The sequence below is a fragment of the Chiloscyllium punctatum genome, chromosome 6 (assembly GCF_047496795.1).
Source record: "Chiloscyllium punctatum isolate Juve2018m chromosome 6, sChiPun1.3, whole genome shotgun sequence".
NCBI classification, from domain to species: domain Eukaryota; kingdom Metazoa; phylum Chordata; class Chondrichthyes; order Orectolobiformes; family Hemiscylliidae; genus Chiloscyllium; species Chiloscyllium punctatum.
Genome location: NC_092744.1, coordinates 132,630,844 through 132,654,046, shown reverse-complemented (window position 1 = coordinate 132,654,046; position 23,203 = coordinate 132,630,844).

The window sequence follows — 23,203 nt, the reverse complement described above, 5'->3', positions numbered from 1 at the left end:
CAGAGAGTGCTCACTCAATATCTCAGAATGTGCTTCCTCAATATTTCAGATAGTTCACCCTCAATACCTCAGAAAGTGCTCCCTCAATAGCTCAGATAGTTCTCCCTCAATAGCTCAGATAGTTCTCCCTCAGTACCTCAGATAATGCTCCCTCAATTCCTCAGATAGAACTCCCTCAGTACCTCAGAAATTGCTCCCCCAGTAACTCAGAAACTGCTCCCTCAATACCTCAGAACTTCCTCCCTCAGTACCTCAGAAAGTGCACTCTCAATGCCTCAGAAAGTGCTCCCTCAGTACCTCCGAACGTGCTACCTCAACCTCAGAAAGTGCTCCCTCAATAACTCAGAAAGTGTTCCATCAATATCTAAGATAATTCTCCCTCAATACCTCAGATAGTGCTCCCTCATTACTTCAGAAAGTGCTCCCTGAATACTTCAGATAGTGCTCACTCAATACCTCAGAAAGTGCTCCCCAGTACCTCAGACAGTGCTCCCTCAATACCTCAGAAAGTGCTCTCTCAGCAGCTCAGAAAGTGCTCCCTCAGTACCTCAGAAAGTGCTCCCTCTACCTCAGAACGTCCTCCCTCAATACCTCATAAATTGTCCCTCAATACCTCAGAGTGCTCCCTCAGTACCTCAGGAAGTGCTCCATCAATGTCTCAGAAAGTGCTCCCTCAATACCTGAGATAGTTAACCCTCAATGTCTGAGAAAGTGCCCCCTCAATACCACAGAAAGTGCTCCCTCAGTACCTTCGATATTTGCTAGCTCAGTACCTCCGATAGTGCTCCCTCAATACTTCAGAAAGTGCTCCCTCAATACCTTAGCAAGTCCTCCCTCAATACTTCAGATAGTACTCTCTCAGGACCTCAGATAGTTCTCCCTCAGTACATCAGACAGTGCTCCCTAAATGCCTCTGAAAGTGCTCCCTCAGTACCTCAGAAAGTGCTCCCTCAATACCTCAGAATTTGCTCCATCAATACTCAGAAAGTACTCTCTCAGGGCCTCAGAAAGTGCTCCCTCAGTACCTCATATAGTGTTCCCTCAATACCTCAGGAAGTTCTCCCTCAATGTCTCAGAAAGTGCTCCCTCAATACATCAGATAGCTCTCCCTCAGCACCTCAGAAACTGTCCCCTCAATACCTCAGAAAGTCGTCCCTCAATACCTCAGAAAGTGCTCCATCAATACTTCAGATAGTGCTCCCTCAATACCTCAGATAGTTGTCCCTCAGTAGCTCAGATAGTACTCCCTCAATATCTCGGAATGCGCTCCCTCAATATTTCAGATAGTTCTCCCTCAATACCTCAGAAAGTGCTCCCTCAGTACCTCAGATAGTGCTCCCTTAATACCTCAGAAAGTGCTCCCTCAGTACCTCAGAAAGTGATCCCTCAGTACCTCAGACAGTATTCCCTCAGTACCTCAAAAAGTTCTCCCTCAATACCTCAGAAAGTGTTCCCTCAAGACCTCAGAAAGTGCTCCCTCAATACTTCAGACAGTGCTCCCCCAATACCTCAGATAGTGCTCCCTCAATACTTCAGATAGTGATCACTCAATACCTCATTAAGTGCTCCCTCAATACATCAGACAGTGCTCCCTCAATACTTCAGAAAGTGCTCCCTCAGTACCTCAGATAGTGCACCCTCAATACCTCAGAAAGTGCTCCCTCAATACCTCAGAAAGTGCTCCCTCAATAGCTCAGATAGTTCTCCCGCAGTACCTCAGATAATGCTCCCTCAAATCCTCAGATAGTGCTCCCTCAGTACCGCAGAAATTGCTCCCCCAGTAACTCAGAACGTGCTCCCCCAATACCTCAGAAAGTGCTCCCCCAATGTCACAGAAAGTGCCCCCTCAATACCTCAAAAAGTGCTCCCTCAGTACCTCAGGAGGTGCTCCTGCAACCTCTGATAGTGCTCCCTCAATAGCTCAGATAATGTTCCCTCAATACCTCAGAAAGTTCTCTCTCAGTCCCTCAGAAAGTTCTCTCTCAGTCCCTCAGAAAGTGCTCCCTCAATACCTCAGAATGTGCTCCCTCCATATCTCAGATAGTGCTCCCTCAATACCTCAGATAGTGCTCCCTAAATACCTCTGAAAGTGCTCCCTCAATTTCTCAGTAAGTGCTCCCTCAATACCTCAGAAAGTGCTTCCTCAATACCTCAGAAAGTCATCCTTCAATATCTCAGAAAGTTCTCCATCAATAGCTTAGATAGTGCTCCCTCAATACTTCAGATAGTGCTCTCTCAGTACCTCAGATAGTTCTCCCTCAGTACATCAGATAGTGCTCCCTAAATACCTCTGAAAGTGCTCCCTCAATTCCTCAGTAAGTGCTTCCTCAAGACCTCAGAAAGTGCTCCCTCAATACCTCAGAAAGTGATCCTTCAGTACCTCAGAAAGTGCTCCCTCAGTACCTCAGACAGTGCTTCATCAATACCTCAGAAAGTGCTCCGTCAGTACCTCAGAAAGTGCTCCCTCAGAACCTCAGAAAGTGCTCCCTCAATACCTCAAAAAGTGCTACCTCAGTCCTTCAGAAAGTGCTCCCTCAATACCTTAGAAAGTGCTCCCTCAATTCCTCAGTAAGTGCTTCCTCAAGACCTCAGAAAGTGCTCCCTCAATACCTCAGACAGTGCTCCCTCAATACCTCAGAAAGTGCTCCCTCAGTACCTCAGAAAGTGATCCTTCAGTACCTCAGAAAGTGCTCCCTCAGTACCTCAGACAGTGCTCCCTCAATACCTCAGAAATTGCTCCCTCAGTACCTCAGAAAGTGCTCCCTCAGAACCTCAGAAAGTGCTCCGTCAATACCTCAAAAAGTGCTACCTCAGTCCTTCAGAAAGCGCTGCCTCAATACATCAGATAGTGCTCCCTCAATACCTCAGAAATTGCTACCTCAATACCTCAGATAATTCTCCCTCAGTACATCAGAAAGTGCACGCTCAGTACCTCATATAGTACTCCCTAAATACCTCAGAAATTGCTCCCTCAATAGCTCCGATAGTTCTCGCTCAGTAGCTCTAATAATGCTCCCTCAATTCCTCAGATATTTCTCCCTCAATACCTCAGAAAGTTCTCCATCAATACCGAAGAAAGCGTCACTTTATTGTGTTTAACCCCCAAAGCCCCTAAGACAGTAGCTCCACAAAACATTCACATCCTCAACATTTCAGGATGCAGCCCAGCTCCCCCCTCAGATTGCGTTCAAACCCCTTCAGACTGGAAGGACCCACATCCACCCCTGTCCAAGATTGGAGCCCAGGTCCCCAGAACATTCCTTGTCTCTCTGGATTAATTTTAGAATTCCTACAGTGTAGAAGCAAGCCATTCCGTCCATTGGCTCCACACTGACTGTCTGAACAGCATCCCACCCAGACTCACATCCTCTACTCTATCCCTGTAATGCTGCATTTCCCATGGCATCTTTGGGCGGTGGGAGGAAACTGGATCACCTGGAGGGAACCCGCACAGATACAGAGAGAATGTGTAAACTCCACACAGTCAGTCACCGGGAGTTAGAATCAAACCACTGAGGCACCGTGCTGTCCTCTCTCCTGGAATGCCATCTCATCTAACCTTTTACTAAGCAACCTCCCATGTGAAACCTTCTCATCTGTCTCCTTGGTCATCCCTTCAAAAGCTCTATCAACTTGGACACATCATTTCTACAAACAAAGCCAAGCTGACCATCCCTAATCAATTCTTGCTTTTCCAAATCCATGTAAATTGTCTCTCAGAATGCCCTCCAACACCTTACCCCCCACTGCCATCAGGCTCACAGCTCCATAGTTCAATGGCTGTTCCTTGCAGCCTTACTTCAATAATGGCCCATCATTAACCACCCTCCAGTCTTCAGGCACCTCACCCGTTGCCACTGATCGGTCCATCTGACAGGGCCATCTCCATCCTTCTGTAATCTAAGGCTATCATCCTCAGTATTTATCACCCAACCAATCTTCATATCATTCATGAACCCAATGATTAACCCTCCACCATTCAAATCTAAATCTTTTCGATCAACCACATCAGCAAGACCCCAACAGTGAGACATGAACAGACAGAGATTTCTAATTGGGCCATCACTGTCTGCTTCCTGCCACTCAGCATTCTGCGCCAAATTCCTTGGATCTTGAGTTTTTATGTTCATTATCAGTTTCCAATATGGATCCTGATAAAAGCCTTACTGACCTCCAAGCAGGCGACAGGAAAGTATTGCCCTTATTTACACACCTGGTCACCTCCTTAAAAAGTGCAATCCCATTGGTCAGACCTGACCCTCCCCTTAACACAACCATTCTGACTGGTCTTCATGAACTCCAGTCTCTTTAAATGCTGATTAATTCTATCTCCCAAAATTGCTTCCAACTGACGTCCCACCCACGATATTAGCCTGACTGGCCTGTAGCTGCCTGGTATATCCCATGATCCTTCTTGAATAACAGTACCACATGGTCAGTCCGACGACACCTGTCCTGTGGCCAGAGGGGATTCGAAAATGTTTGCAAGTGTACCTGCTACTTCCTCCATCACCTCATTCGGTAAACTGAGATACATTTCCACCGTCTTTGGAGATTTATTGGGTTGTAAGAAGGCCACACCACTCAGAACCATCTCTCTCTCTATATATATACGCTCATTCATTTAATTGTATCACAGAGCATCTCCACGATTTCATATCAAACCTGTCCCAATGAGCACCGACATAATGCATCCATTCACTGTAGTCTCTGGGTCCATGCACAAATCCTCACTGCGTTACACAACCTACTCTTTCTCTCATTATCAATTCACCCTTAATGTCACTGTAAGGTGCTTTCAGATTTTTTTTTCCTCTCTTAGCACTCCTCTCCCCCAGGCAATTAGCCTGCAATACGATTTGGAGGAGTGTGGATTAGCATTGGGAAGCTCAGAAATAAGGGACACACGACTGTGCTGAGTGTGGGACAGTGGGATTCATTTGGGATGAGCACATGGAAGCTGAGGAATAAACCTCAGCCCTGCAGCATGAAAATATCCCTTTGAGCTGGCAGGTCAGTCACACGAAACAGAAACCCCAACACTGGGAAAAGAGGGTGGTAACCAAATGAAGACGGTCTGTTTGAACACAGTCTCTGGAATCTGGACGTGGGAATCATTGCTGAGCAGGGTATGTAGGAAGCAGAGGCAGAAATGTACTGAACAATTTCGGATATTCCTCTTAGGCCACAAGATGTGGGAGCAGAAATTAGGCCATTCAGCCCATCTGATAGCGTGGCACTCACTCAGTCCTGACTCTCTTACAATGCAAGTATCCCCCAGACTGATGCGCTGACAGTGCAGCACTCCCTCAGTAATGATCCCCTGACAGTGCAGCACTCCCTCAGTACTGACTCTCTGACACTGCAGCACTCCCTCAGTACTGACCTTCTCACAGTGCAGCACTGCCCCCAGATTGATCCTCTGACATTGCGGCAATCCCCCATTCCTGACCCCCTGATAGCGCAGCACTCCCTCAGTAGTATCCTCTGACAGTGCAGCACTCCCTCAGTACTGACCTTCCAACAGTATGGCACACCAACAGTGCTGTCTCTCTGACAGTGCAGCCCTCCCGCAGAACTGACCCTCTGACAGTGCAGCACTCCCTCAGTACTGATCCTCCAACAATGCAGCTCTCCCACACTACAGACCGTCTGATAGTGCAGCACTGCCTCAGTACTGACCCTCTGACAGTGTGACACTCCCTCAGTACTGACCCTCTGACAGTGCAGCACTCCCACAGTACAGACCCTCTGACAGTGCAGCACTCCCACAGTACTGACCCTCTGACAGTGCAGCACTCCCTCAGCACTGACCCTCCGACAGTGCAGCACTCCCTCAGTACTGACTCTCCGAGAGTGCTACACTCCCTCAGTACTGACCCTCTGACAGTGCAGCACTCCCACAGTACAGACCCTCTGACAGAGCAGCACTCCCACAGGACAGAACCTCTGACAGTGCAGCACTCCCTCAGTACAGACCCTCTGACAGTGCAGCACTCCCTCAGCACTGACCCTCCGACAGTGCAGCACTCCCTCAGTACTGACTCTCCGAGAGTGCTACACTCCCTCAGTACTGACCCTCTGACAGTGCAGCACTCCCACAGTACAGACCCTCTGACAGTGCAGCACTCCATCAGTACTGACCCTCTGACAGTGCAGCACTCCCACAGTACTGACCCTCTGACAGTGCAGCACTCCCTCAGTACTGACCCTCTGACAGTGCAGCACTCCCTCAGCACTGACCCTCTGACAGTGCAGCACTCCCTCAGTACTGACCCTCTGACAGTGCAGCACTCCCTCAGTACTGACCCTCTGACAGTGCAGCACTCCCTCAGTACTGACCCTCTGACAGTGCAGCACTCCCTCAGCACTGACCCTCTGACATTGCAGCACTCCCACAGTACAGACCCTCTGACAGTGCAGCACTCCCTCAGTACTAACCCTCTGACAGTGCAGCACTCCCTCAGAACTGACCCTCTGACAGTGCAGCACTCTCTCCGTACAGACCCTATGACAGTGCAGCACTCTCTCCGTACAGACCCTCTGACAGTGCAGCACTCCCTCAGTACTGACCCTTTGACAGTGCAGCACTCCCTTAGTACTGACCCTCTGACAGTGTGGCACTCCCTCCGCACTGACCCTCTGACAGTGCAGCACTCCCTCAGTACTGACCCTCCGAGAGTGCTACACTCCCTCAGCACTGACCATCCGACAGTGCAGCACTCCCTCAGTACTGACTCTCCAAGAGTGCTACACTCCCTCAGTACTGACCCTCTGACAGTGCAGCACTCCCACAGTACAGACCCTCTGACAGAGCAGCACTCCCACATTACAGAACCTCTGACAGTGCAGCACTCCCTCAGTACAGACCCTCTGACAGTGCAGCACTCCCTCAGTACTGACCCTCTGACAGTGCAGCACTCCCTCAGTACTGACCGTCTGACAGTGCAGCACTCCCTCAGTACTGACCCTCTAGCAGTGCAGCACTCCCTCAGCACTGACCCTCTGACAGTGCAGCACTCCATCAGTACTGACCCTCTGACAGTGCAGCACTCCCTCAGTACTGACCCTCTGACAGTGCAGCACTCCCTCAGTTCTGACCCTCTGACAGTGCAGCACTCCCTCAGCACTGACCCTCTGACAGTGCAGCACTCCCTCAGTACTGACCCTCTGACAGTGCAGCACTCCCTCAGTACTGACCCTCTGACAGTGCAGCACTCCCTCAGTACTGACCCTCTGACATTGCAGCACTCCCACAGTACAGACCCTCTGACAGAGCAGCACTCCCACACGACAGAACCTCTGACAGTGCAGCACTCACTCAGAACAGACCCTCTGACAGTGCAGCACTCCCTCAGTACTGACCCTCTGACAGTGCAGCACTCCCTCAGTACTGACCGTCTGACAGTGCAGCACTCCCTCAGTACTGACCCTCTGGCAGTGCAGCACTCCCTCAGCACTGACCCTCTGACAGTGCAGCACTCCATCAGTACTGACCCTCTGACAGTGCAGCACTCCCTCAGTACTGACCCTCTGACAGTGCAGCACTCCCTCAGTACTGACCCTCTGACAGTGCAGCACTCCCTCAGCACTGACCCTCTGACAGTGCAGCACTCCCTCAGTACTGACCCTCTGACAGTGCAGCACTCCCTCAGTACTGACCCTCTGACAGTGCAGCACTCCCTCAGTACTGACCCTCTGACATTGCAGCACTCCCACAGTACAGACCCTCTGACAGTGCAGCACTCCCTCAGTACTAACCCTCTGACAGTGCAGCACTCCCTCTGTACTGACCCTCTGACAGTGCAGCACTCCCTCCGTACTGACCCTCTGACAGTGAGGCATTGCATGTATACTGACCCTCCCACAGTGTGGGGCACCTTCATACTGACATTCAGACAATGCAGCACATTCTCTGATCATTCAGTACTCCCTTAGAACTGACCCTCTGACACTGCAACAGCCACTTGGCCCTGCGCCCCTGACGGTGCTGCAATCCCTCAGTACTGACCCTCTGACAGTGCAGCACTCTCTCAGTACTGACCCTCTGACTGTGCAGCTCTCCCTCAGCACTGCTCCTTTGACACTGCAGCACACCCTCAGAAATGACGCTCTGACACAACAGCATTCCCTCAGTACTGACACTCTGACACTGCAGCACTCTCTTTGTGCTGACTTTTCTACAATGTGGCATTCCCTCAGTACTGACCCTCCGACAATGTAGCCCTCCCTCAATACCGAAGCACTTACAGTGCAGCACTCCCTCGATACCGACCCTCTGATAATGTGGCATTTTCTCAGTACTGACCCTCCGACAGAGCAGACCTCCCTCAGTACTGACACTCTGACAGTGCGGCACTGCCTCAGTACTGACCCTTTGGCAGTGCAGCACTCCCTCAGGGCTGACCGTTTGGCAGAGCAGCACTCCCTCAGTACTGACGCTCTGAAATAACACTCCCTCAGAACTGACACACTGACTGTGTAGCGCTCCCTCAGTAATGACCCTTTGAGCGTGCATCACTCTCTCAGTACTGACCCTCTGAAACAACACTCCCTCAGAACTGACACACTGACCGTGTAGCGCTCCCTCAGTAATGACCCTTTGAGTGTGCATCACTCTCTCAGTACTGACCCTCTGGCAATGCAGCAATCACTCAGTACTGACTGTCTGACACATAGTGTGGAGCTCCCTCAGTACTGACCCCCTCACAGTGCGGTGATCCCTCAGTACTGACCCCCTCACAGTGCGGTGAACCCTCAGTACTGACCCCCTCACAGCGCGGTGCTCCCTCAGTACTAATCCCCTCAGAGTGTGGTGCTCCCTCAGTACTGACCCCCTCACAGCGCGGTTCTCCCTCAGTACTAATCCCCTCAGAGTGTGGTGCTCCCTCAGTAAAGACCCCCTCACATCGCGGTGATCCCTCAGTACTAATCCCCTCAGAGTGTGGTGCTCCCTCAGTAAAGACCCCCTCACATCGCGGTGATCCCTCAGTACTAATCCCCTCAGAGTGTGGTGCTCCCTCAGTACTGACCCCCTCACATCGCGGTGATCCCTCAGTACTAATCACTTCAGACTGCGGTGCTCCCTCAGTTCTAACCCTTTCACAGTGCAGCGCTCCCTCAGTAGTAACTCTCTCACAGTGCGACACTCTGACAGCATGGCCATCCATTAGTACTGACCGTCAGAGAGAGTGCACTTCATCATTACTGACTCTCTCACTGCACAGCAATCCCTCCATCCTGACGCACTGACAATGCAGCACTCCCTCCACACTGATCCTCTGACAATGCTGCACTCCCTCCACACTGACCCTCTGACAATGCTGCACTCCCTCCATACTGACCCTCTGACAGTGCAGCACTCCCTCAGTACTGACCTTCTGGCAGTGCAATTCTCCCTCAATACTGTTCCTATGACAGTGCAGCACTCCCTCAGTACTGACCCTTTGGCAGTGCAGCTCTCCCTCAGTACGGACCCTCTGAAACAACACTCCCTCAGAACTGACACACTGACCGTGTAGCGCTCCCTCAGTAATGACCCTTTGAGTGTGCATCACTCTCTCAGTACTGACCCTCTTGCAATGCAGCAATCACTCAGTACTGACTGTCTGACACATAGTGGGAGCTCCCTCAGTACTGACCCCCTCACAGTGCGGTGATCCCTCAGTACTGACCCCCTCAGTGTTCAGTGCTCCCTCAGTACTGACCCCCTCACAGTGCGGTGATCCCTCAGTTCTGACACCCTCACAGTGCGGTGATCCTTCAGTACTGACCCCCACAGAGTGCAGTGCTCCCTCAGTACTGATCCACTCACAGTGCGGTGATCCCTCAGTACTGACCCCCTCACATCGCGGTGATCCCTCAGTACTAATCCCCTCAGAGTGTGGAGCTCCCTCAGTACTGACCCCCTCAGAGTGTGGTGCTCCCTCAGTACTGACCCCCTCACAGCGTGGTGATCCCTCAGTACTGACCCCCTCACAGCACGGTGATCCCTCAGTACTAATCCCCTCAGAGTGTGGAGCTCCCTCAGTACTGACCCCCTCAGAGTGTGGTGCTCCCTCAGTACTGACCCCCTCACAGCGCGGTGATCCCTCAGTACTAATCCCCTCAGAGTGTGGTGCTCCCTCAGTACTGACCCACTCACATCGCGGTGATCCCTCAGTACTAATCCCCTCACAGTGCGGTGCTCCCTCAGTACTAACCCCCTCACAGCACGGTGATCCCTCAGTACTGACCCCCTCACAGCACGGTGATCCCTCAGTACTAATCCCCTCAGAGTGTGGAGCTCCCTCAGTACTGACCCCCTCAGAGTGTGGTGCTCCCTCAGTACTGACCCCCTCACAGTGCGGTGATCCCTCAGTACTAATCCCCTCAGAGTGTGGTGCTCCCTCAGTACTGACCCACTCACATCGCGGTGATCCCTCAGTACTAATCCCCTCACAGTGCGGTGATCCCTCAGTACTGACCCCCTCACATCGCGGTGGTCCCCCAGTACTAATCCCCTCAGAGTGTGGTGCTCCCTCAGTTCTAACCCTTTCACAGTGCAGAGCTCCCTCAGTAGTAACCCTCTCACAGTGCGACACTCTGACAGCATGGCCATCCATGAGTACTGACTCTCAGAGAGTGCGCACTTCATCATTACTGACCCCCTCACTGCACAGCAATCCCTCTGTCCTGACTCACTGACAATGCTGCACTCCCTCCATACTGATTCTCTGAAAATGCTGCACTCCCTCCACACTGACCCTCTGACAATGCTGCACTCCCTCCATACTGATCCTGTCAATACAGCACTCCCTCCATAGTGATCCTCTGAATAGTGATGTACTCCATCAGTACTGACTCTCTGACAGTGTGGAAGTGGCCCTATACTGACCCTCTGACAGTGTGGCCCAATCTCAGGACAAAACCTCTGACAGTGCAGCACTCCATCAGTACTGACTCATTGACAATGTAACACTCCCTAAGTACTGACCCATTGACAATGTAGTACTCCCTCAGTACTGACCCTCTGACAGTTCAGCACTCCCTCAGTACTGACCCTCTGACAGTGCAGCACTCCCTCAGCACTGACCCTCCGACAGTGTAACACTCCCTCAGCACTGACCCATTGACAGTTTAGCACTCCCTCAGTACTAACCCATTGACAATGTAGCACTCCCTCAGTACTGACCCATTGACAGTTTAGCACTCCCTCAGCACTGACCCATTGACAGTGTAGCACTCCCTCAGTACTAACCCTCTGGCTCGGTCCTGCACCTCTGACAGTCCAGCAGTGCCTCAATACTGACCAGCTGACAGTGTAGCACTCTCTCTGTACTGACCCTCTGACAGTGTAGCACTCTCTCTGTACTGACCCTCTGACAGTGTAGCACTCCCTCTGTGCTGACCCTCTGACAGTATGGTGCTCCCTCAGTACTGACCCTCTGTCATTTTCAACCCACCCTTTGCTTCTTCATTACGCTGATTTGAACAGAGGCAAAGAAACAGAGTTAGTGACCATCCACCGTCACCCTGTTATAAAACTTATTTTCAAATGTGGCTTGTATGTGATTCCCACACCCTCTAATAGTTGCCTGGAAGGTGGGGGTGGGGTGTACTCTCTTGCTGCAGTCCTTGGGTGTCCCACAGTGATGTTAGGGAGGGAGCTCCAGGAGTTTGACCTGAACCATGTAAAGAGCTCTCTTACTGGAGTGCCTTTTTAAAGTTGGGAAGTTATTATAGACCAGGAGGACCCGAGAGCTGCTGTCTTGTCAGAGAGAGAGGCCTGGTGGGTCACACACCTCAGGTAAGGGGCGAGGTTGAGAAGCTGGGGCCTTCATGGTCATTTCAGACATGATAGAGATTGAACCAAAAATGTTGGCATCACGAACCTGTTAGCTGTGTTAACTGACCCCCCCCCCCCCCCCCCCCCCCCACTTTATGGCAGAGGGATTCAATCCCTTTAATAGAGCAAGCTGGAGAATTCAACACTAAAATCAACTTGTGCGGTCGCGCTGGAGACCTGAAACATCAATACAGAGATTTCTGAAGAAGCTAAGCATATCCGGCAGAACCTCTGAAGGGAGAGGGAGAAAGAGACAGAGAGAGAGTTCACCTTTCAATCCAGTGATTTCTGCGGGAAAGTTCTTTCAGAACAGACCGTTTTGAGGAAGGATCACTTGAAATGCGAATTGTTCCTCTGTCTCTTCACCGTTGCTACCTGCTGAATTGTCCCACCATCTGTTGACTTGAGAACTTGACCTGATCCAAGCGTCACTGAGTAATTCAGTCTGTGTTCAATTCCCTGAGGCTGCTTCTGCTGAAAGTTGACAAACAGGTTTAAGGCTGTGTAAGGTATTTTATTCGGAGGGTGGGATACATGGGAGAACAGATACAGAACACAGGCACACTGAAATGTTAGGTCTGAGCTGTTCCTTCTGATCTAACATCACAAAGTTACATTGATCAGGATCTTTGTGAAGTGCCTTTGTCAAGTGACCCTTCCTCAAAACGGTCTGTTCTGAAGGAACTTTCCCGCAGAAATCACTGGATTGAAAGGTGAACTCTCTCTCTGTCTCTTTCTCCCTCTCCCTTCAGAGATGCTGCCGGACATGCTGAGCTTCTTCAGCAATCTCTGTATTGATGTTTCAGGTCTCTAGCGCGTCCGTACAGATTGATTTTAGTGTTGAATTTTCAAGCTTGCTCTATTCAAGGGATTGAATCCCTCTGCTACAAAGGGGGGTCAGTTACCTCAGCTAACAGGTTCGTGATGCCAACATTGTTGGTTCAATCTCTATCATGTCTGAAATGACCAGGAAGGCCCCAGCTTCTCAACCTTGCCCCTCACCTGAAGTGTGTGACCCACCAGCCTCTCTCTCTGACAAGACAGCAGCTCTCGGGTCCTCCTGGTCTATAATAACTTCCCAACTTTAAAAAGGGCACTCCAGTAAGAGAGCTCTTTACATGGTTCAGGTCAAACTCCTGGAGCTCCCTCCCTAACATCGCTGTGGGTCACCCAAACACTGCAGCAGGAGAGTACAGCTCACCCCCACCTTCCAGGCAACTATTAGAGGGGGTGGGAATCACATACAAGCCACATTTGAAAATAAGTTTTATAACAGGGTCACGGTGGATGGTCACTAACTCTGTTTCTTTACCTCTGTTGAAATCAGCGTAATGAAGAAGCTAAGGGTCAGTTGAAAATGACAATGGTATCCTTTCGTAGGTTGGTGTTTATTAGAGTTTGTATCGACTGTATGAATGTTTGAGCACTTATTCAAGGGCATGCAGGTAGCTGCCAGAGGAAGTGATGGGGGCTGGTATAATTGCGGCATTTAAAAGGCATCAGGATGAGTATGTGAATAGGAAGGGTTTAGAGGGATATCAGCCAAGTGCTAGCAAATGGAATGAAATGAGATGAGAATATCGGGTTGGTATGGACAAGTTGGACAGGAGGGTCTGTTTCCAAGCTGTGCATCTCTGTGACTCTGTGCCTCTGAATAGTCTATTGCAGAGTTTCAGACAGGGCTTGGTTTGTGTGTCTCTCTCATGCTTCCTCAGAATCTGCAAACCCTATGTCTCCAAATATACACAAGACTCTGTGAAATAGAAAAAAAGTGGGTCAGTGCTGAGGGAGTGCTGCACTGTCGGAAGGTCAACACTGAGGGAGTGCTGCACTGTTGGAAGGTCAGTACTGAGGGAGTGCTGCACTGTCCGAGGGTCAGTACTGAGGGAGTGCTGCACTGTCAGAGGGTCAGTACTGAGGGAGTGCTGCACTGTCGGAAGGTCAACACTGAGGGAGTGCTGCACTGTCAGAGGGATTGAATGCCTCTGCTACAAAGGGGGGTCATTAACCTCAGCTAACAGGTTCGTGATGCCAACATTGTTGGTTCAATCTCTATCATGTCTGAAATTACCATGAAGCCCTGAGGGAGTGCTGCACTGCCAGAGGGTCAGTACCAAGGGAGTGCTGTACTGTCAGAGGGTTAGTACTGTGAGAGTGATGCACTGTAAGATGGTCAGTACTGAGGGAGTGCTGCAATGTCAGAGGGTCAGTACTGATGGAGCGCCGCACTGTGAGAGGGTCAGTACTGAGGGAGTGCTGCACTGTCAGAGGGTCAGTACTGAGGGAGTGCTGCAGTGTCAGAGGGTCAGTACTGAGGGAGCGTTGCACTGTCAGATGGTCAGTACTGAGGGAGTGCTGCACTGTCAGAGGGTCAGTACTGATGGAGCGCTGCACTGTCAGAGGGTCAGTACTGAGGGAGTGATGCAATGTCAGAGGCTCCTTACAGAGGGAGCACTGCACTCTCAGATTGCCAGTACTGAGTGAGTGCTGCACAGTCAGAGTGTCAGTACTCAGGGAGTGCTGCACTGTCAGAGGGTCAGTACTGAGGGAGTGCTGCACTGTTGGAGGGTCAGTACTGAGTGAGTGTTGCCCTGTCAAAGGGGACAGTTCTGAGGGAGTGCTGCACTGTCAGAGGGTCAGTACTGAGGGAGTGCTTCACTGTCACAGTGTCAGTACTGGGAGTGCTGCATTTTCAGAGGGTCAGTACTGAGGGTGTATCACACTGTCACATGGTCGGTATGGGGGCAGAGCCACACGGTCAGATGGTCTGTACTGAAGAAGTTCTGCACTGTGTGAGCGTCAGGACTGAGGGAGTGCTGCACTGTCAGAGGGTGAGTACTGAGGGATCACCGCACTATCGGACAGTCAGTAGTGATGGACTGCTGCATTACCAGAGGGCCATTTCTGAGGAGTACTACACTGTCAAAGGGTCAGTACTGAGGGAGAACCAGACTGTCAACGGTTCAATCCAGAGGGAATGCCGCACTGTCTGAAGCTCTGTACTCTGAGAGCACTGCACCATCAGAGGGTCAGGACTGAACGAGCACTACACTGTCAGAGGGTCAGAACTGAGGGAGCATGCACTATCAAAAGGTCAGTACTGAGGGAGCGCTATACAGTGAGAGTGTCAGTTCTGAGTGAGTGCTATTTCAGAGGGTCAGTACTGAGGGAGTGCTGCACTGTCAGAGGGTCAGTACTGAGGGAGTGCTGCACTGTCGGAGAGTCAGTATTGAGTGAGCACCACACTGTCAGAGGGTCAGTCCAGATGGCAAGCCTCCCTATCAGAGGATCTGCACTGAGAAAGCACTGCACCATCAGAGGGTCAGTACTGAGGGAGTGCGTCATTGCCAGAGGGTCAGTACTGAGGGAGTGCTGCACTGTCAGAGGGATGGCACAGAGAGAGTGCTGCACTGTCAGATAGACAGCACCCTGAGGCACTGCTGGACTGTCAGAGGTGCAGGACCGAGGCAGAGGGTCAGTACTGAGAGAGTACTACACTGTCAATGAGTCAGTACTAATGCAGTGCTGTACTGTCAGAGTCTCAGTTATGATGGAGTGCTGTACTGTCAGAGGTTTGGCCTGAGATTGGGCCACACTGTCGGAGGGCCAGTATAGGGCCACTTCCACACTGTCAGAGGGTCAGTACTGAGGGAGGGCTACACTGTCAGAGGGTCAGTACTGAGGGAGTGCTGCACTGTCAGATAGACAGTACTGAGGCACTGCTGGACTGTCAGAGGTGCACGACCAAGGCAATGGGTCAGTACTGAGAGAGTACTACACTGTCAATGAGTCAGTACTAATGCAGTGCTGTACTGTCAGAGTCTCAGTTATGATGGAGTGCAGTACTGTCAGAGGTTTTGTCCTGAGATTGGGCCACACGGTCAGAGGGTCAGTATAGGGCCACTTCCACACTATCAGAGAGTCAGTTCTGAGGGAGTGCATCACTATCAGAGGATCAGTGTGGAGGGGGTGCATCACTATCAGAGGATCAGTGTGGAGGGGGTGCATCACTATCAGAGGATCAGTGTGGAGGGAGTGCAGCATTGTCAGAGGATCAGTTTGGAGGGAGTGCATCACTATCAGAGGATCAGTGTGGAGGGAGTGCAGCATTGTCAGAGGATCAGTGTGGAGGGAGTGCAGCATTGTCAGAGGGTCAGTGTGGAGGGAGTGCAGCATTGTCAGAGGGTCAGTGTGGAGGGGGTGCAGCATTGTCAGAGGATCAGTGTGGAGGGAGTGCAGCATTGTCAGAGGATCAGTGTGGAGGGAATGCAGCATTGTCAGAGGATCAGTGTGGAGGGAGTGCAGCATTGTCAGAGGATCAGTGTGGAGGGAGAACAGCATTGTCAGTGGGTCAGTGTGCAGGGGGACTACAGCATTGTCAGAGGATCAGTGTGGAGGGAGTGCAGCATTATCAGAGGATCAGTGTGGAGGGAGTGCAGCATTATCAGAGGATCAGTGTGGAGGGAGTGCAGCATTGTCAGAGGATCAGTGTGGAGGGAGTGCAGCATTGTCAGAGGATCAGTGTGGAGGGAATGCAGCATTGTCAGAGGATCAGTGTGGATGGAGTGCAGCATTGTCAGGGGAGCAGTGTGGAGGGCGTGCAGCATTGTCAGAGGGTCAGTGTGGAGGGCGTGCAGCATTGTCAGTGGGTCAGTGAGGAGGGAGTGCAGTATTATCAGAGGATCAGTGTGGAGGGAGTGCAGCATTGTCAGTGGGTCAGTGTGGAGGGAATGCAGCATTATCAGAGGATCAGTGTGGAGGGAGTGCGCATTGTCAGGGGATCAGTGTGGAGGGGGTGCAGCATTGTCAGCGGATCAGTGTGGAGGGAGTGCAAAATTTTCAGAGGATCAGTGTGGAGGGAGTGCAGCATTGTCAGAGAATCAGTGTGGAGGGGGTGCAGCATTGTCAGTGGGTCAGTGAGTAGGGAGTGCAGCATTGCCAGAGAGTCAGTATGGAGGGAGTGCAGCATTGTCAGAGAATCATTGTGGAGGGAGTGCAGCATTATCAGAGGATCAGTGTGGAGGGGGTGCAGCATTGTCAGAGGATCAGTGTGGAGGGAGTGCAGCATTGTCAGAGGGTCAGTGTGGAGGGAGTGCAGCATTGTCAGAGGATCAGTGTGGAGGGGGTGCAGCATTGTCAGAAGATCAGTGTGGAGGGAGTGCAGCATTGTCAGAGGGTCAGTGTGGAGGGAGTGCAGCATTGTCAGAGGATCTTTGTGGAGGGAGTGCAGCATTGTCAGAGGTTCAGTGTGGTGGGAGTGCAGAATTATCAGAGGATCAGAGTGGAGGGAGTGCAGCATTGTCAGAGGATCAGTGTGGAGGGAGTGCAGAATTATCAGAGGATCAGAGTGGAGGGAGTGCAGCATTGTCAGAGGATCAGTGTGGAGGGTGTACAGCATTGTCAGAGGATCAGTGTGGAGGGAGTGCAGAATTGTCAGAGTGTCAGTGTGGAGAGAATGCATCATTGTCAGAGGGTCAGTGTGGAGGGAGTGCATCATTGTTAGAGGATCAGTGTGGAGGGGGTGCAGCGTTGTCAGAGGGTCAGTGTGGAGGGAGTGCAGCATTGTCAGAGGATCAGTGTGGAGGGGGTGCCGAATTGTCAGAGGGTCAGTGTGGAGGGAGTGCAGCATTGTCAGAGGATCAGTGTGGAGGGGGTGCATCATTGTTAGAGGATCAGTGTGGAGGGGGTGCAGCATTGTCAGAGGGTCAGTGTGGAGGGGGTGCAGAATTGTCAGAGGGTCAGTGTGGAGGGAGTGCAGCATTGTCAGAGGGTCAGTGTGGAGGGAGTGCAGCATTCTCAGATGATCAGTGTGGAGGGAGTGCAGCATTGTCAGAGGATCAGTGTGGAGGGAGTGCAGCATTGTCCGAGGGTCAGTGTGGAGGGAGTGCAGCATTTTCAGAGGGTCAGTGTGGAGGGAGTGCAGCATTGTCAGAGGATCAATGTGGAGGGAGTGCAGCATTGTCAGAGGGTCAGTGTGGAGGGCGTGCTGCACTGTCAGAGGGTCAGTACTGAGGGATTGCAGCGCCGTCAGGGGCGCAGGGCCAAGGAGCTGTTGCAGTGTCAGAGGGTCAGTTCTGAGGGAGTACTGCAGTGTCATAGGAACAGTACTGAGGGAGAGTTGCACTGTCAGAGGGCCAGTACTGAGGGAGTGCTGCACTGTCAGAGGGTCAGTACTGAGGGACTGGGTACTGTCAGAGGGTCAGTACTGAGGGAGTGCTGCACTGTCAGAGGGTCAGTACTGAGGGATTGCAGCGCCGTCAGGGGCGCAGGGCCAAGGAGCTGTTGCAGTGTCAGAGGGTCAGTACTGAGGGAGTGCTGCACTGTCAGAGGACCAGTAACAAGGTAGTGCTGCACTGTCAGAGGGTCAGTACTGAGGGAGTGCTGCACTGTCAGAGGGTCAGTACTGAGGGAGTGCTGCACTGTCAGAGGGTCATACTGAGGGAGTGCTGCACTGTCAGGGGGACAGTACTGAGGGAGTGCTGCACTGTCAGAGGGTCTGTACTGTTGAGAGCTGCATTGTCGGAGAGACTGTACTGTGGGAGAGATGCACTTTCGGATGGTCAGTGCTGAGGGAGTGCTGCACTATCAGAGGGTCTATACTGTGGGAGCGCCGCACTGTGAGAGGGTCAGTACTCAGGGATTGCTACCCTGTGAGAGGGTCAGTACTGAGGGAGTGCTGGACTGTCAGAGGGTCAGTTTGAGGGAGGGCTGCACTGTCAGAGGGTCTGTACTGTGGGTGTGCCATACTGTCGGAGGGTCAGTACTGAGGGAGTGCTGCACTGTCAGAGGGTCATTACTGAAGGAGTGCTGCACTGTCAGAGGGTCAGTACTGAGGGAGTGCCACACTGTCAGAGGGTCAGTACTGAGGGAGTGCTGCACTGTCAAATGGTCATTACTGAGGGAGAGCTGCAGTGTCAGAGAGTCAGTACTGAGGGAGTGCTGCACTGTCAGAGGGTCATGACTGAGGGAGTGCTGTACTGTCAGCGCATCAGTCTGGGGGATACCTGCATTGTAAGAGAGTCAGGACTGAGTGAGTGCCACACTATCAGATGGGCTGAATGGCCGAATTTCTGCTCCCATATCTTGTGGTCTAAGAGGAATATCCGAAATTGTTCAGTATATTTCTGCCTCTGCTTCCTACATACCCTGCTCAGCAATGATTCCCACGACCAGATTCCAGAGACTGTATTCAAACAGACCGTCTTCATTTGGTTACCACCCTCTTTTCCAAGGGATCAAGTTTTCGTTTCGTGTGACTGACCTGCCAGCTCAAAGGGATATTTTCATGCTGCAGGACTGAGGTTTATTCCTCAGCTTCCATGTGCTCATCCCAAATGAATCCCACTGCCCCACTCTCAGCACAGTCGGTTATTCCTTATTTCTGAGCTTCCCAATGCTAATCCACACTCCTCCAAATCGTATCGCAGGCGAATTGCCTGGGAGAGAGGAGTGCTAAGAGAGGAAATAAAAATCTGAAAGTACCTTACAGTGAAAATAAGGGTGAATTGATAATGACAGAAAGAGTAGGTTGTGGAACACAGTGAGAATTTTTGCATGGACCCAGAGGCGACAGTGAATGGATTCATTTTGTCAATGCTCATTGGGACAGGGTTGATATGAAATCGTGAAGATGCTCTGTGATACAATTAAATGAATTAGCATGTATAGAGAGAGAGATGGTTCTGAGTGGTCTGGCCTTCTTACAACCCATTAAATCTCCAAAGACGGTGGAAATGTTTCTCAGTTTACCGAATTAGGTGATGGAGGAAGTAGCAGGTACACTTGCAAACATTTTCAAATCCCCTCTGGCCACAGGACAGGTGTCGTCGGACTGACCATGTGGTACTGTTATTCAAGAAGGAGCATGGGATATACTAGGCAGCTACAGGCCAGTCAGGCAAATATCGTGGGTGTGAGGTCTGTTGGAAGCAATTTTGGGAGAGAGAATTAATCAGCATTTAAAGAGACTGGAGTTCATGAAGACCAGTCAGAATGGTTGTGTTAAGGGGAGGGTCAGGTCTGACCAATGGGATTGCACTTTTTAAGGAGGTGACCAGGTGTGTAAATAAGGGCAATACTTTCCTGTCGCCTGCTTGGAGGTCAGTAAGCCTTTTATCAGGATCAATATTGGAAACTGATAGTGAACATAAAAACTCAAGATCCAAGGAATTTGGTGCAGAATGCTGAGTGGCAGGAAGCAGACAGTGATGGCCCAATTAGAAATCTCTGTCTGTTCATGTCTCACTGTTGGGGTCTTGCTGATGTGGTTGATAGAAAAGATTTAGATTTGAATGGTGGAGGGTTAATCATTGGGTTCATGAATGATATGAAGATTGGTTGGGTGATAAATACTGAGGATGATAGCCTTAGGTTACAGATGGATGGAGATGGCCTTGTCAGATGGACCAATCAGTGGCAACGGGTGAGGTGCCTGAAGACTGGAGGGTGGTTAATGATGAGCCATTATTGAAGTAAGGCTGCAAGGAACAGCCATTGAACTATGGAGCTGTGAGCCTGATGGCAGTGGTGGGTAAGCTGTTGGAGGGCACTCTGAGAGACAATTTACATGGATTTGGAAAAGCAAGAATTGATTAGGGATGGTCAGCATGGCTTTGTTTGGAAATGATGTGTCCAAGTTGATAGAGCTTTTGAAGGGATGACCAAGGAGACAGATGAGAAGGTTTCACATGGGAGGTTGCTTAGTAAAAGGTTAGATGACATGCCATCCAAGGAGAGAGGACAGCACAGTGTCTCAGTGGTTTGATTCTAACTCCCGGTGACTGACTGTGTGGAGTTTACACATTCTCTCTGTATCTGTGCGGGTTCCCTCCAGGTGATCCAGTTTCCTCCCACCGCCCAAAGATGCCATGGGAAATGCAGCATTACAGGGATAGAGTAGAGGATGTGAGTCTGGGTGGGATGCTGTTCAGACAGTCAGTGTGGAGCCAATGGACGGAATGGCTTGCTTCTACACTGTAGGAATTCTAAAATTAATCCAGAGAGATTAGTAATGTTCTGGGGACCTGGGCTCCAATCTTGGACAGGGGTGGATGTGGGTCCTTCCAGTCTGAAGGGGTTTGAACGCAATCTGAGGGGGGAGCTGGGCTGCATCCTGAAATGTTGAGGATGTGAATGTTTTGTGGAGCTACTGTCTTAGGGGCTTTAGGGGAGCACTTTCTTCGGTATTGAGGAAGAACTATCTGAGGAATTGAGGGAGCATTATTTGAGGTACTGCGGGAGAACTATCTGAGATATTGAGGGAGCACTTTCTGAGGTATTAAGGGAGTACTATCTGAAGTATTGAGGGAGCACGTTCTGAGGTATTGAGGGAGCACTGTCTGACGTATTGAGGGAGCACTGTCTGACGTATTGAGGGAGCATTTTCTTAGATATTGAGGGAGCACTTTCTGAGATACTGAGGGAGCACTATCTGAGGTACTGAGGGTACACCTTCAGAGGTATTGAGGGAGCACTTTCTGAGGTATTGAGGGATCACTTTCTGAGATATTGAGGGAGCTCTTTCTGAGGTACTGAGGGAGCACTGTCTGAGGTAATGAGGGAGCACCTTCTCAGATGTTGAGGGAGCTCTTTCTGAGGTACTGAAGGAGAACTATCTGAGGTATTGAGGGAGCACTTTGAGGTACAGAGGGAGGACTTTCTGAGGTACTGAGGGCGGTCTTTCTGAGGTAATGAGGGAGCACTTTCTGAGGTATTGAGGGACACTTTCTGAGATATTGAGGGAGCACTTTCTGAGGTAGCACTTTCTGAGGTACAGAGAGAGCACTTTCTGAGGAACTGAGGGAGCACTTTCTGAGGAACTGAGGGAGCACTTTCTGAGGTATTGAGGGAGAACTATCTGGAGTATTGAAGGAGAATTGTCTGAGGTATTGAGGGAGAACTATCTGAGGTATTGCGGGTGAAATATCTGAGGTATTAAGGGAGCACTTTCTGAGGTATTGAGGGAGAAATATCTGAGGCATTGAGGGATCACTATCTGAGGTACTGATGGATCACTTTCTGAGGTATTGAGGGAGCACTTTCTGAGGTATTGAGGGAACAATTTCTGAGGCACTGAGGCAGCACTTTCTGAGGTACTGAGGGAGCACTTTCTGAGGTATTGAGGGAGAACATTCTGAGGTATTGAGGGAGTACTTTATGATGTATTGAGGGGGCACTTTCTGAGGTATTGAGAAAGTACTTTCTGATGTATTGAGGGAGTACTTTCTGAGGTACTGAAGGAGTACTTTCTGAGGTACTGAGGGAGCACCTTCTGAGGTATTGAGGGAGCACTATCTGAGGAAGTGAGGGAGCATTATCTGTGGTACTGAGGGAGAACTATGTGAGCTATTGAGGGGGCACTTTCTGAGTTTTTGAGGGAGCACTTTATGTGGTACTCAGGGAGAACTATCTGAGGTATTTAGGGAGCACTATCTGAAGTATTGAGGGAGCACTATCTGAGCTATTGAGGGAGAACTTTCTGAGGGATTGAGGGAGCACTATCTGACGTACTGAGGGAGCACTTTCTGAGGTACTGTGGGAGGCACGGTGGCACTGCTGCCTCACAGCGCCGGAGACCCGGGTTCAATTCCCGCCTCAGGCGACTGACTGTGTGGAGTTTGCACGTTCTCCCCGTGTCTGCGTGGGTTTCCTCCGGGTGCTCCGGTTTCCTCCCACAGTCCAAAGATGTGCAGGTCAGGTGAATTGGTCATGTTAAATTGCCTGTAGTGGTAGGTGTAGATGTAGGGGTATGGGTGGGTACGCTTTGGCGGGGCAGTGTGGACTTGTTGGGCCGAAGGGCCTGTTTCCACACTGTAAGTAACCTAATCTAATCTAACTATCCGAGGTACTGAGGGAGAACTGTCTGAGATACTGAGGGAGCACTATCTGAAGTATTGAAGGAGAATTATCTGAGGTATGGAGGGAGAATTATCTGAGGTATTGTGGGTGAAATATCTGAGGTATTAAGGGAGCACTTTCTGAGTTACTGAGGGAGCACTTTCTGAGGTATTGAGGGAGAACTATCTGAGGCATTGAGGGATCACTTTCTGAGGTACTGAGGGATCACTTTCTCAGGTACTGAGGGAGCACTTTCTGAGGTATTGAGGGAACACTTTCTGAGGGACTGAGGGAGCACTTTCTGAGGTACTGAGGGAGCACTTTCTGACGTACTGAGAAAGCACTATCTGAGGTATTGAGGGAGAACTATCTGAGGCATTGAGAGAGTATGTTCTGAGCTATTGAGGGAGCACTGTCTGAGGTACTGAGGCAGCACTTTCTGAGGTACTGAGGGAGAACTATCTGAGGTATTGAGGTAGCACTTTCTGAGGTATTGAGATAGCACTTTCTGAGGTATTGAGGGAGTACTTTCTGAGGTAT